Here is a 14,016-nt window from a genome sequence, read left to right on the forward strand (position 1 = left end):
AAGGGGCAGCGACCCTCCTGGCCGAGGGGCCCAACCCTACCCCTGACTCACCCTGTCCTCCACTGACAGCCCAGAGGCAACCAGCAGTGGAGTCTGACATGGCGTCAGTGCCGGCCAGGGCCCCGTACTCACCTCACCCTCGCTGGGGCAGACCAGATGCCAGGTGACCTCTTCCTGGGACAGCGAGTCTGGCCAATCAAAAGCATAACTGCTCTACCCACTCGGCCCCCACTTCCCCAGGACAGCTTCTCCATGGCAACAGCCACGCCTACCACTGAAGAAAACAGAAGATATGTGTTTGCAGGTGGCTGAGGGGAAGAAAGTCTCTAGGTTTGTCTAATATCAGTGAAGGAAATGTTAAGGCTAAGGAAGGAGTCTGCCCAACAATGGTCTAGAAAGGCACCCAAGTAATCAGAGATGTGCTGGACTATGTTTGACCCCAACAGGGCACTGTACCCATACCCTGCCCACAGGTCCCTGAAGGCATCTGTTGCCTTTTTCATCCTAGTATTCTTATAGAAACTGTTCAATAAACATTTTTTTGCATTTAGATGCAAAAACACTTAATAAATTCCATCAAGCAAAGTCTGAGAAATAACTCATGAAAGGCTATTCCACAATAGGAGGATGATGTCCTACAAGGGTACACTGCTATTCATAATGGGTTGGGGGGCCCACGAGCAGCCAGTACAAGTTACAAAGTAACTTGTTGATAACTTTGTCAGTCCTTCCTCATACACTCTCAGCCAGTGGTCAACTTAAGGAAGTGCAAGCAAGTGCAGCATCAAACACTAAGTTACTCTCCGAGGTGGTTATGATGGGGAGCAATGCCCCCACCACAACCACTATCAACATCTTCTCAGAAGTCCTAGGAAAGGGGCGGATGTGGAAAAAGCATTATTCTGAACTGAAAACCCATACCAGAAGGATAGCAAGGTAGGAAAATCTACATTAAGAGTAGAAAAAAAATTCTCATAAACATATAACAAAGCATTTGGAACTCCAGACAAAACCTTAAGAACTAAAACAAACACCCTTTAGAACTTACAGAAGGACACCAAGTGGATCCTAAGTGGACAAGATGTATATAAACTGTAAAAACAAACAGCGGCAAAAAAGGTGACTCTCCTTCTGGTAAGGGGTCTTGACAGACATGTGACCCAGCTCTCCTGGAAGAGTATACACAGAAATATCAACATGACTCTATGTAAGAAGGTCTGTAGGGTGGGAGTCTGTTGGAAAGGTGACCCAAACACATGGAAGCCAAGTTCTCTCCAACACCAAGGTGTGGTGTGGTGTGAGGACCAGCGGACCATGGGACCCAACAGGGTCTTAAATCAGGAGAAGGACTGACTACTCACCAGGACCTGACAGGGTCTAGAGCTACTCGTGCAGATCCAGTGTAGAGCGTCTTAAGTCAGGAGAAGGACTACCTACTTAAACAGAAGCTGGGATCTCTCTTAGGCCTAAATGGTAAAGGGTAGCCTACCACAGCAGAGACCACAGTAGACCATGCCTGCTTGACCCCCCCTCCCAAGTGTATACTTCCAAGGGAGATCAGCCTCTGACACTGGCAGAGACCAATAAAACAAGAGCTGTGTCAGTCCTCCCCAGAGAACGCTGCATTGCAACTGCACACTCTGGAAGCTCAAGTCACTCAGGTAGGGACAAGCACACCCTATTCCAACTACATCAAGTCACTGCACCCAAACTCAGCATTCCTCCTGGGAGGAATGTTAATTTCATTAACAAGGAACAAGCAGAAGTCTCTACCCTGATGTTACCTAATTGTTAAGTCATGTTTCAAGAAAACTTACAGCTTTACTTCCCGATTCTAACACAAATCTCAAGCACCTGCAAAATATTCAATGTAGAAATTGCAAGCCACACCCACTGGTCTGCTATGTTGTATTACTAACCTTATAAACCTAGATGTGTTGTTCTTACTTCATATATAGCTCATTATTTGCATACAGAAAGTGATGGCAATGTCCACATAAAGGGATCTAGTGCTCTTCGGAGGGCAAAACAGAGAGAACGCCTAGGTGTGAAAGGTGTGACAGATGACACACTCTCACATAGAGCTACAGTCACAGAGCCACTGACACAGAAGACAATGGCCATATAAGCTTCCATAAGGCTAGTCACAAAATGGGGAAATCTATTAGACAAATAGGTGATTAGTAAAAGAAACCTTTCCCCCTATCTTTATAGAATACTATTTTAAGTTCACAACCAGGAAGAAAACATTCAATCTACAATGTGGAAGTGAATTCAATTCCCACTTCCTTTCCCTTCGTGCTGGGTCTCCTGATGCTCCTTAGCTCCTCGCTCTCCTCTATGGGGTCCCCATGTCAAGGCCTCTCTCAGAGCTGAGGCCCCCAGGCATCCCAGGCATCCTGCAGTGCTATCTGCATGCACCTTCCTGTGGCATGCTCTCTGACTCCTTGGCCCTGAGCTCCATGCCAAAGCCCTCATTTCATCTTCACCACTGATGAAGGCTGAGCTCCAGCCACAGGGAAAACTCACCTCCTTCACTTCCTGGCTTGAAGGTGGGCTCTTATACACCTCTCACGTTCGCATCTCCCTTTTGCTTTCTCCAGAGCAGGAATCCTAATGTTGGTCAAGTACTGGCCAAGGTCAGGGGACGGCCCACAGGAACTGGCCTGACTCTGGGCCAGAGGACCAAGGGATGGGGAGGAGAGGGGCCAAATGCTGTGAGCCAGTAATAAAGCTGCCTTTCCCACAGCTGGGCAGATAAAGGCACTGATGGGCATCTGGCTGCTCTTCAACCTCTGAGGAGCCTTTCCTAAATACAGCCTTCTGTATGCAGAGGGAATTTCATTCATGAGCGGGGACACCTGGAACCACAGAACAGTGGCCACATCTGCTAGGTAACAGTGGTGCCACTGGCGTCTGTGTGGTGGAAATTTTATAACAATTCTATTTCCTAAGATTCAGTAAAAAAGCATGGATCTAACAACTAACATAACACATAATAAAGATGAAGTTCATCACAAGTGGGGTAGATCTTTGCCTTCACTCAGAAAAACCATGGGTCAGTGTACAACTGACCAGGGACACATGCAGGACACTGGGATGTGTCTGGGACAACGTGTGAGGAAAGAGAGAAAGCTTGCAGCCCCCTTTTGACCCATAGCCCACTGGGGTGGGAGAACCCAACACGCTCCTGCCCCATCTCCACTTACTTACTTCTGGCCCCTCACCATGGTGCCCCTAGACCCAGCCCCTGACTGGTTCTACCTACCTCACGTACAGGGGCCTGGGATTGAGGACTCTGACATCAGGAACCGAGGAGGCTACTCTTCTCTCCCAGGGGCAGCATGGTGTGCAGTCTCTCCTTTCTTCTTGTCTGATCCCTTCTCCTGCCCCTTTCAGCAGACCGATATTCTCCACTTCAACATGCACAGGGAGTAAGACACTGTCCCAGCGCCCCCGCCTGCCTCACCTCCAGTCAACACACCCAGCCCTGACAGATTCATCAGCATCCCTCCATCCAAATTCCGAATCTGAAAGTGCATGCTGCCATCTGATTTCTTCTCAGGCAGTGGTTTTCAAACTCAGGTGCAAGGAAGAGTCCCCAAGTGCTTATGTGAAAAATACTCCTTTCCATGCAGGACAACTCCAGAGGCCATTTCCTCAGGAAAAAGATGCTCGGCAGGTGCTCCAAGAACTGTGCCTGAGAACCACTGCTCCAGGCTCAACTGTCTGGTATGGTTCAATTAACTCTGAACAAGGCACACATGGGACAAGAGGGCTGAGGAGTAAGGATTTTATGGGGGAATGTTGAACAAGGAGAGGATGAGCACCACCCTACTACATGGGCCACGACCTCCACCCTCTGGCCTGGTGGGTGGCACCTGTCAGGTGATCTCTTAGCATCCTGGGCTCACCTCCACCTGAATAAGCTCAGCACTTACCACACTCCAGCAAAAACTCCTCACTGTTGTCCACTCTTGAGGGGTTTCCCCAAAAGTTCAGAAAGAGAGGAAATAGTAGAGTTCAGTTTTGTGATCAGCACAAAAACAGCTCAAGGCTACTTTAAATAAAGCTACTTTGAATAAACAAACTGTCTCCCAGACCATTATGACTTATCTGACCGCTATTTTTAATCAGTAATTGGCTGATGTCATTTTTTAAAAGATGGGAGGCATGAAAATGCCACAAAGCATGGCTCATCTGACACTCTGCAGTGGAGAGTGACTCTTCCAGACCTAATCTGAGTGCAGACTGGGGAAGGAAGGGAACAGGCAAGGAGCATCTGGTCCTCTTGTAGTGTCACCAAGGGCATCCCCAGGCCAGATGGCTGCACGCATTCACACCCTCAGGTGGACTTCGCACTCATCCAGGAACCTCCCCATTATGCTTCCCTTTCCTGTACAGGTCTGGCTCTGCCACAGGGAGACAATTTGCTGGTAACACACACTTTTGAGTATTTAGGTCCCTGCTAATGTCACCTCCTGCCATGAATTACTAACCAGATTTATCATCTGGGAGCAGGAGCATCTGATCTCAGTTCCCCTGACAGGCTAGTTTCTGAGTTTCTTGAATGTGGTCTACAAATGTGAGTCCACAGGTGGGGGAAGGCGTCTCACTATCCAGAGGTTTCAGTACAGGCTGGACACCTAGAGAACCCCTCAGGTCAGGAGCACAGCAAGCCATGCAGGGCCACTCTGGCCTGCTGGCCTTCCCCCAAGAGTGTCCCCACCACCAGCAGAGCTGGCTACTGGGTAAGCACATTTCTTTACAACAGGAAATAATGGACACTTAGGCCAGGGATTGCCTCACTCACTTCTGGAGTATCAAATCTTGCAAATGGGCTGAACAAATCAATGACGACTGGCTATTTTGCTCACTTCCCCATGTTAAAACAGTCATTTGTCTGGTCTGAATCCTGAAACCATGAACAAAGAGAGTGACCTCTCAGAAGTCGCCCTCCTCAGTGCCTTTCTCCTCTTCCAGTGTGGTAACTCCAAGCCACCATCTGACACCTGCTCCAAGGTGATCTCCCCTACCCACCGTGTCCACCCCACCTTTCTGTACTCTGCAACCAGACAATCTTTGCAAATGCACATGTGCTGTCGTGTCCCATTATCCCACAGCTGGAAAACCTCCTGGCTCCCCTGAATACCAGGTCATGCCTGAATGACTGCTGCTGGCTTCCAGGCCTTTAACAACGTAGCCCAACTTACCTCGCCTCACCTCAGCCGGGCGCCACTGGGCTCTTCTCTTGCTCTAGGTGTCCTGGAGTTTGGCTCCTGTCTCTGCATCTCTCAGGAACATCTCACCCTCTGTTTAGACTACTCTCCCCATGACACACACAACTCATGGTCCTTTAGGAGGCAGTTTTTAAAGTGCCCAACCACCTCAGGGAGGACTTACAAGGTCTTTCCCAGATTACACTAGCTCCCCCTGACAAATGTGCCCCAAAAGACTTGAATCACACAGTCGTGTTTTCCATGAGACTACAAGCTCCATGAAGACACCTCCCTTCCCACTTACAGCCATGTTCCCAGTGCCCAGCACAAAGTGTACTTGATCAATACTGGCAGATGAACCAAATCTCTCACACTTAAATCACCCCACGAGAGAAAGAGGAGGCCTAAAGGAGTGGCTGACTGGTAGGAAAAGAGGTAGGACACCAAGAGGGACGGCATGAGATCACAGAGGAGAACTTCTGGCCAGTGCATACACAGCCAGAAGAATGTGAGGGTCTGACGGTGCTCTTGAGGCTATGTGAACATTATGCACAGCAGGGAAATGTCAAGGTGTGGGAGCACAGGGCTCCCTCCAGAGGCAAGTGTGGCAGTGTGAGTAGTAAGGACGACTCACCTGGACTCAGCCACCTAGTGCTTGGACCTAGTCCCTCTTTCTTGCCAGCTGTCTCCAAGAAGGTGAAAGATCAAGAAGGCAGAGCTGTGGGAAGAAAAACAAAACATGAAGCACCCAATTTACTTTGCAGTTACAGGCTCCTCAGTGGTCAACAAGCACACAGGTCCACCTGTATCTCCCACAACAGCACAGGTCCAGTGAGACCAGGAGAGCAGTCTCACTGCCCAGGATGATGGTCATGGGCATTACTCCTGAGGTCCATGCTGTATCCTTGCTATGCTCAGGGCCTCCTGACCAGGTTATGGCAAGGGCCTTGAAGTCTGCTCTGGGATGTCTCCAAACCTCTGGGTTCTGGATTAAGAGAGCAATTCAGTCATCCATACAACCACTTATGCACGTGGCCCTAAGTATTCCTCTAAAGGCAAAGATACATGCTGCACATAAAAACTGGAGAAAACCGACTGAGAAAGAACTCTTACACAATACCAGGTATAGTGTTTAGCTCTCACATTTACACTAGTTTTCACAATTCTATTAATTTTCTAGGCAAACTATTAGAAACTAACTTAATGCCATTTACAAATAGAAAATTGACTTGTGTTTTACAGAAATCACATGGTATACCAATAGGTACCCATTAGAAACATGAATTCAAACTCCAGTTCTGTCACTTAATAGTCAGTGCAGTAGGACTAGAATTTTAATTTTGCTGTAAATTTAAGAATGAAGGAACTACCTATTTTAGAACTTTAATGCTATCATCACCAATACTATTAGACACTTGTATCATTACTTAATTATGTGTAATGCTTTAGGGCTCATCAACACGCTCCCAGTGGACTCATAATACATAGTTAAAACCCCAGGGCACTTAAGAGCATCTATTCAACCAACTGGAGGCCCCGGGGGAGGGAGCTTCACATCACATTTCTGGTTTCTGTTCCAGGGTCAGGCGAGTACATTTTGGTAATATCAAATAATTTACTTATTAGAAACTACTTGCCATTTACTAATGCTCCATAAGTGTCAGCCATTATTAATATTAGCCATTAATAAACGGATACATTAACCACAACTGGAAAGGAAGAATCCTGTGTGTCACTTTTCCTACCTCCTGGAGGGCAGAAGGGGAAAGGAGACAGGGACTTTAAAAGCTAGAGTGGAGACAAGCCTGGAGCCTCAGACATGCTCAGCTACTGCGGACTGCCAGAAGCTCTGTGCAAGCTCCACACTCTCCTAGCCATGGGCGTGGCCAGCCTCTCTTGCCAGGCCCTTGCCCAGATCACCACCCCCGCCCCACCCCCAATTCCCCTTGCCTTGCCTTGCCTCTCAGGACCACCTACAGCTGTTCCAGCTGTGGAATTTGAGTAAAATCCCTTCTTCTCCCACAGCCTCCAAATTACCCAGACCCCCAAATCATATGCTCAGCCCCCCCTCCATACCCTCCCAGTATATCAACCCCCTGAATTCTGGACCTATGTCTGCAGAGAGTGAGGTTAAGTGTTGAGCCCCACCCTGTGGCAACACGGCAGCATGTGTGGCACCCAGCCAGTTTGGCGGCCGGGGCTTGGTGGGCCATTGTCACCTGATGACACCTGCACAGATTGAAAGAACATGACTGTGGCCCGCCCACAGTCCGGCTGTCATTCTACATGACACCTGCGCAGAAGTCCTGGGCTGCCACCTTTCGGCCAACATGCAAAGTACCAAGGCCAGTGGGGATCCGCGGGCCCACCACTCAGAAGTCAGCCCCTCCCTTGGGCCCGCCCCTGCAGCAAACCCTTGCCAATGAGAATGGAGCTTGCGCAGTAAATTTGAGACGCCCCCCTATGGCTAGCAAAGATGGCTCCGGGGTGGGTGGGCTCTGCTGTCCCTGTCACTCAGAAGACAGCCCCCTCCCTTGGGCCTGCCCTCTGCAGCCAGCCCCTACCAATGAAGATGGCATCTGCGCAGAAAGCATCAGGTGCCCCCCAGTGGCTAGCAAAGATGTCTCCAGGGTAGGCGTGGCTCTACCCCATCCTTGTCACTTGAAAGATGGCTCCTCCCTTAGAACTTTCTCCTGCAGTCAGTCCGCCCAAAAAGATGGCGCCTGCGCAGAAAGCATCAGGCGCCCCCCAGTGGTAGCAAAGATGGCTCCAAGGCGGGCGGGGCTCTTCTGTCCCTATCAGAAAACAGCCCCTCCCTTGGGCCCGCCCTCCTGCAGCCAGCCCCGCCAATGAAGCTGGCACCTGCGCAGTAAGCGTCAACCGCCCCCTTGTGACTAGCAGAGGTCTTCAGGACGAGTGGGGCTCTGCTGTCCCTGTCACTCAGAAAACAGCCCCTCCCTTGGACCCGCCTCCTGCAGCCAGCCGCTGTCCATGAAAATGGCGCCATCATACAAAAGTCAGGCATCTCCCCTGTGGCTAGCAAAGATGGCGCCAGGGTGGGTGGGCTCTTCGGGCTCATTAGTAACTCAGAAAACAGATCCGCCTCAGGCATACCCCCTGTAGCCAGCACTGCTATCAAATCGGCATCCAGGTAGAAAACAAAAGGCCGCCCCCAATGACCCGCAAAGATGGCGCCAGGGTGGACGGAGGCCCTCTGAGGCGCTCAGAAGACAGCCCCTCCCTCGGGCCCACCCTCTGCAGCCAGTCTACAGTCCGTGACGATGGAGCCGCACAGGAAACCTCGGGCGCTCCCCTGCGGCCAGCGAAGACCACGCCAGCGTGGGCGGGGCCCAGAAGACGGTCCCCCTCTTGTGCCCATCCCCTGTAGCCAACTCAGCGGTCAATGAAGATGATACCTGCATAGCAAATGTCACACGCCCCCAGGTGGCCAGAAAAGATGGTGCCTGAGTGGGCGGGATCTGAGCGCTGTCAGTCACTCAGGAGACAGCCCCTCCCTCCGATCTACACTCCGCAGCCAGCCCAGCTGTCACTCAGGATGGCGCCTGCGGCAGCAAGCGCCGAGCGCCCTTCGGTGGCCAACAAAGTCCACACCATGGGTGGGAGAGTCACTCAGGACGAGGCACCCCTCCCGCCCGTCCACAAGACACCAACGTACAACACATTTTTTGCTGCTTCCCGCTTTCAACACCTTCCAGAGTTGGAGCCTGAGACATTCCAGGGTTAAAAAAAAAAAAAGTTCCCAGACAATAACAGAATGAAACTCTAGTGCGCACCACCCCAGGAGAAGCCGCGGGAATACTGCAACTTGCCGCTCTGTCCCTTAGACCAGAGTACCGCGGCAGCTACGGCAAATTAGGCGCACAGCACCTGGCTCCACCTGAAGTCGCAGGTTGGGCCAAAGAACCAACCAGAAAAGACAGCAGTCAGGGTGGCACCTCCACTGCCAGCACCCCACAGCCTCCAGGCACTGCCGAGGACACGACCCGCATTCCCAACCCGACACAGCAATCAGCCAAGACTGCACCTGCGCAACAAATCCCTGCCCCTTAAAGATGGCGCCGGACAGGCGGGGCCAGACAAGACTGCCACAACCCCAAGAGGCAGCCGTGGCAGAAGCCCTGGCTCCGCCCCAATCTCAGACAACCAATCAGAATGACGCTTGCACGGCAAGCGCGTAGATCCCGTCCAAGAGAACCCGCCGCCACCAGAGGGCGCCCGGAGAGCGGGCAGAGCCCAAAACACCTCCCACGTAAGACTGGCCCCACCCCCAGTGGCTTGTGGCCCCTCCCATGGCCACTGCGGCAAAATAAGCTCCTCCCCCAGCAGGCAGCGCAGTACTGAGCGCGGGCTGCAGACCCGTCACTGCCGCGATGGGGTGGTCCCGCGGCGTCTGTCCCCAGGGCTTGGGTGCCTCAGGATGGTACCCTGAAGTCCCCCTGTCTGGACTCGGCTCCTCAGGGTGTTACGCTCTCCGGCACCTTCCCACATGCAGCCCGACTGGCCGAAGTGGCAACTATGCTTTGCGTGGCAGAGCCCGGAGACCCCCGGAGCCCCGAGACCCCAGCCAAGCGGGACGGCAGTCCTGCGGCAATCTGGCCACCCCCTCCCGCGACTCCCACAGGTGCGGAGCACAGTCTTGCTACAAGCCCTGTGCAGCCCGCAGCATGATCGCGCCAGCACCTTTCTGCCTGCCCCTCCTGAGGGTCCACAAGACAGCTGCCACGAGCCCGCAGGGCGCGACCTGGACACCGTCCTTCCTCCGCGGTCAAAGTCCGGGAGGGTGCGCTCCTGCAGGCGGGCAGCGACTCACCTGCCCACCGCGCAGCGAAGCACGGCACCCGGCTCAGCCCGTCTAGCGCGTCCACACAGCACCTGGCGCCCGGCGGCGCCACCAGCCGAGGGTGGACATCTCTGGCTCCTCCGATCCTCGTCCTCCAGCAGCTGCCCAGCGTCTGCAGCCAGCACTGCCCGATGCCTCCTTGTCAGGCTTCTCTGCAGAGGCGGGGCTTCCGCCAGCCAATCCGCGGCAATGCCGCCCTCGCCACGCCTCCGCGCCTTGCGGATCAGGCAGCAGTTGCCGTGGCAACAGCTTGGCGCGAAGGCTGGCGTTGACGTCAACCGAGCGGGCGCGGGAGCTAGGGGCCGAAGCAGGGTCTGGAAATGGGGGCGGGGTGGGGAAGGTGCACCCCCAAAGAAATGGGTGAGCCGGAAAAATGCCCAAAAATTATGCCCCAAAGCAAAACCTATGGGGGGAATAAAAGATAAACTTACACATTTGACTAAACGACAAGAAAAATGAAAATCTGGGAAAACACACATAGAGGTCTAAAGACGAACCACAGCGTGGACGATGAGGCTACTCTGCCGGGAACGCACGAAAAATGCTGGGCTAATCCTACTAGTTAATGACGAGCTCTTGCAAACCAACAAGGACCAAACCAGGCAGAAAACGGGCAAGAGGGACGCGACTAGCCACTCGCAGGGAAACGCGCGAGGACTGCCCGCGCGCACTGCCGTGGAGCCCGAGGATCAGGATACCGACATGGGCCGTGGCCGGAGCCCACGCGGACCGGTGAGTGTGTCCTCGAGCGTGGAGAACACGCGCAGGTGGCGAGGCTGGTGGAAATTCACCGCCCCTCCACCAAAGGGCGCGTGGCGGGTGAGCGGGAAGCGTTTTTCATTTCCTGGGCAGAAACCCGTACAGCCGATGAGCTGCCGAAAGTCCATTAATGTACCCTTTGATCCAGCTATCCCGCTCTCAAGGAACTAAGGCGAAGGAAATACCCAGAGATGTACATACAGGGATGGTCACTAAAAATGTGCACTGCAGAGAATTGAACTGTGTTCTTGTAAATCCACACTGCAATTTTATATGGCCAATAAAAATGTGGAATGATTTTAATTTTAAAGAAAAAACCCACTAAGACCCAGTTTATTATTAAAAGCAGTTTACCTAAAAGCACACAGAATATACCCAACTTAAAGCACGTATTTATAGGTAAGGAGGAGTTAACAGTAGTTGCTTGCTGTGGTGAGAGGCTGCGGTCTTGGAGGGGGCATGCATTCTGAGACTCCCCAGCCCTTCAGCAGTGCAACATAAACATAAAATATGAATGAAAACACTGTGCTCACTGTGTAGACCTACCTTCAAAACAAGCTCCTAGCAGCAGGACTAGAGGTGAACGTGTGCTCCTACTCTGAGGTCAAATATTTTCAAATTTGGCCACTCCTTAGGCTCAACGGGGAAGCTGTTAAACAATGCGGACACCCGGGATCCCACTGCGAAAACGGCTTTGGAGCTCCTGGGGGAATCCCAATATCTGGGGAGATTTAGAGGTGGTTTTAACATATTTCTAAGGAACTCGTTCTCCGTCTCCACAATCCAGCTTTTCTGGATCCCGGATCATTTGTTTCCATGATACCATATGCTCTCAAGAGATTCCACAGCCACCACTCCATTCCCCTGTACCCAGCCCCCGCCCCTCCACAGAGTAGTCCATTGTCACAACGGAAGGACCTTACTGCATATTCTCTCCGTATTCCCTAACATGTTTGCTAGGTAGGCATCCATTCCTTCCACATGCCTGAAACTGCCTGACAATTTCACCTATTCCCTATTAGCTAGGAAACGTTCTTGATCTTACAGCAGCATTCAACATCTGAATTCAAACAAACAATAGTGAACAAAATCGATTCCACATTATTTTTTCTTATTTTTGGTGACACTACAGAGTCCTGGGAGTTCTTCTACACCAACCACCTCTTATACATCACAACTGGGCTTCTCCTTCACTCAACCTCTAAATGCTACATGGTCTTGCCCAGGACTGAGTCACTACTCTCCATTAATAGCTTCTCGCTAGGAAGCAGGGAAGCAGCCTTACATTTTCAACTAAATAGATTTAAATGCCACCTGCATGCCAAAGATTCCCAAATTTCAATTCTCTGCATAGAACTCTCCACAAAAGTAGAGTCTCATGTAACCAACTATCCACAACCAAGAACACTGGAAACAATTATTAATTTTCCCTTTCCCCATTTGTACCAACATCACCAGCTGCTCTAGCCAAGAAATCTCATTTAGGTTTTTTTCCTTTATTCCTTACCACCACCAACATTCAATTTGTCAGCAAATCATACTGACTCTCTACCCAGAGCACATCCCGAATTTGTCCCACTTTCCCTTTCCACGGTAATCCAACTGCCACTATTTTCCGGAGATAACCTTCACCTACTCCAAACTCCTGCCTCTGCCATTCTCCACACTGCATCTAGGTCATATTTACAGGCAAATAAAATGTAGTGTTCCAGCTTCAATTACTTCCTGTCCCCATTCCCACCCCCACACTCATTAGGAAGGCCATGGTTACCTGGTGTCTTGGAAGAGTGTATAAACATTAACAATCTTTTCTTTCAGGTTTCTAGTTTTATGTCTTATTTAAGAAAATTTTCTCCATACTGAGGTCATGCAGATAGTCTAATAACTGTCAGTTGTAGATTTTTGAATTTACTTTTGTATATGTCCTATAGCAGGGATGTAATTTCCCCTGACATATGTTTTCATGTACAAGTGAGCCTGTTCCTGAACTCTGTCCCATTGGTCCACCTGACCCCCCCCCCTGCATTGATTACTAAAACTTCAAAATGCTGTGACAACTTCAAGGCAACTGCCCTACTTTGTTTCTCGAAAGTGTCTGTTCTTAGCCCCAGAGCTTTCAAATGATATTCAGAATCAGTCTGATAAAATATCCTGAGATACTGATTAGTATATTATTAAATCCAGAGTGATTCAGAGAAAACTGCAAATGTTATGCTATGAAGACCTTTCATCTCTGACCGTGCTCTAAGTCAATATACATGTGTATTCTACAGACATAAATAATACAATGTACTATTTTTTCCTATAAGATCCTTATTTGACTTTAGGGGGTATTTTTCCTATGAATTATGCTGCTGGTGATTTCTCATTTGTTATTTTTAAAATAATTTCAGTCTTCCGTAAATGCTGCAAAGCAATACAAAGATTCTTCACACAGTTTCCCTTGATAATGTCCTACATTACCTTGGTACAGGATATTGTCAAAACAGTTTTAGGGGCTGGGTTATAGCTCAGTTGGTAGAGTGCTGCCTTGCACGTGGGAGGCACTGGGTTCAATCCTCAGCACCACATAAAAATGAAACAAATGTATTGCATCCATCTACTATAAAAATATTTTTTTAAAAAAATAGTCCTAGCACAATGCTAATGAACTATGGGCTTCATGTGGACTTCACCCAGGTCTCGGTGAATCCCTTCCTTCTGTTCCGGAACCCCCAGGACCCCACATTACACAGTAGTCACTCTCCTCAGGCAGGCTACAGCTTCTCAGCACTCTCGTTTTCCATGATGTGATAGTTGTTCAGAATTTTGAAGAACGTCCCTCAGTTTGTCTGGTATTTTCTCAGACTTGACCTGGGTTATGAGTATTTGAGAAAATTAACTGCTGTGGCTCTATGTCCATCTATGATCCAGCAGACTTGCTCAGCTCCCCTTAGTTCTGTCTGTAGATTTTCCTGGTGAAAAAACAGTGACATCTTCTTTAGATACTTTTTAAAATTTTTATCTGCACTCATCCTTAATTCACTCCCATGCGTGTTGGCTGGGACCTCTGGGTGATAAGGCCCAGGAGGGAACACTCTTGCCTTTACCATCAAGTACAAATGTCCACTGAAGGCCTTTTTGTAAAAGCCTCTTTATTAGGGTTAAGAAAACTCCCTTTAGTTCTGGTTTTAAAAG

General features: G+C 50.3%; 1 protein-coding gene across 5 annotated transcripts in view; it reads right to left on the bottom strand.

Annotated features, from left to right (window-relative positions):
- Positions 1-10,203, bottom strand: part of Peg3 (paternally expressed 3) — a 30,261-nt gene extending 20,058 nt beyond the window's left edge. For 2 of the 5 annotated variants that reach the window (XM_005341512.5, XM_013365791.4), the window contains exons 1-2: positions 10,051-10,203; positions 5,854-5,937 (exon numbers count right to left, since the gene is read on the bottom strand). The gene's annotated coding sequence lies outside the window, so the exon portion shown is untranslated. Of the gene's footprint in view, positions 1-132; positions 275-5,853; positions 5,938-9,107; positions 9,242-10,050 lie in introns of those variants that run through there. The other 3 variants (XM_040280085.2, XM_078037338.1, XM_078037337.1) reach the window with 2 other exon arrangements.
- Between the last annotated feature and the right edge of the window lie 3,813 nt (positions 10,204-14,016).

The sequence above is a fragment of the Ictidomys tridecemlineatus genome, unplaced genomic scaffold (assembly GCF_052094955.1).
Source record: "Ictidomys tridecemlineatus isolate mIctTri1 unplaced genomic scaffold, mIctTri1.hap1 Scaffold_761, whole genome shotgun sequence".
Taxonomy (NCBI): domain Eukaryota; kingdom Metazoa; phylum Chordata; class Mammalia; order Rodentia; family Sciuridae; genus Ictidomys; species Ictidomys tridecemlineatus.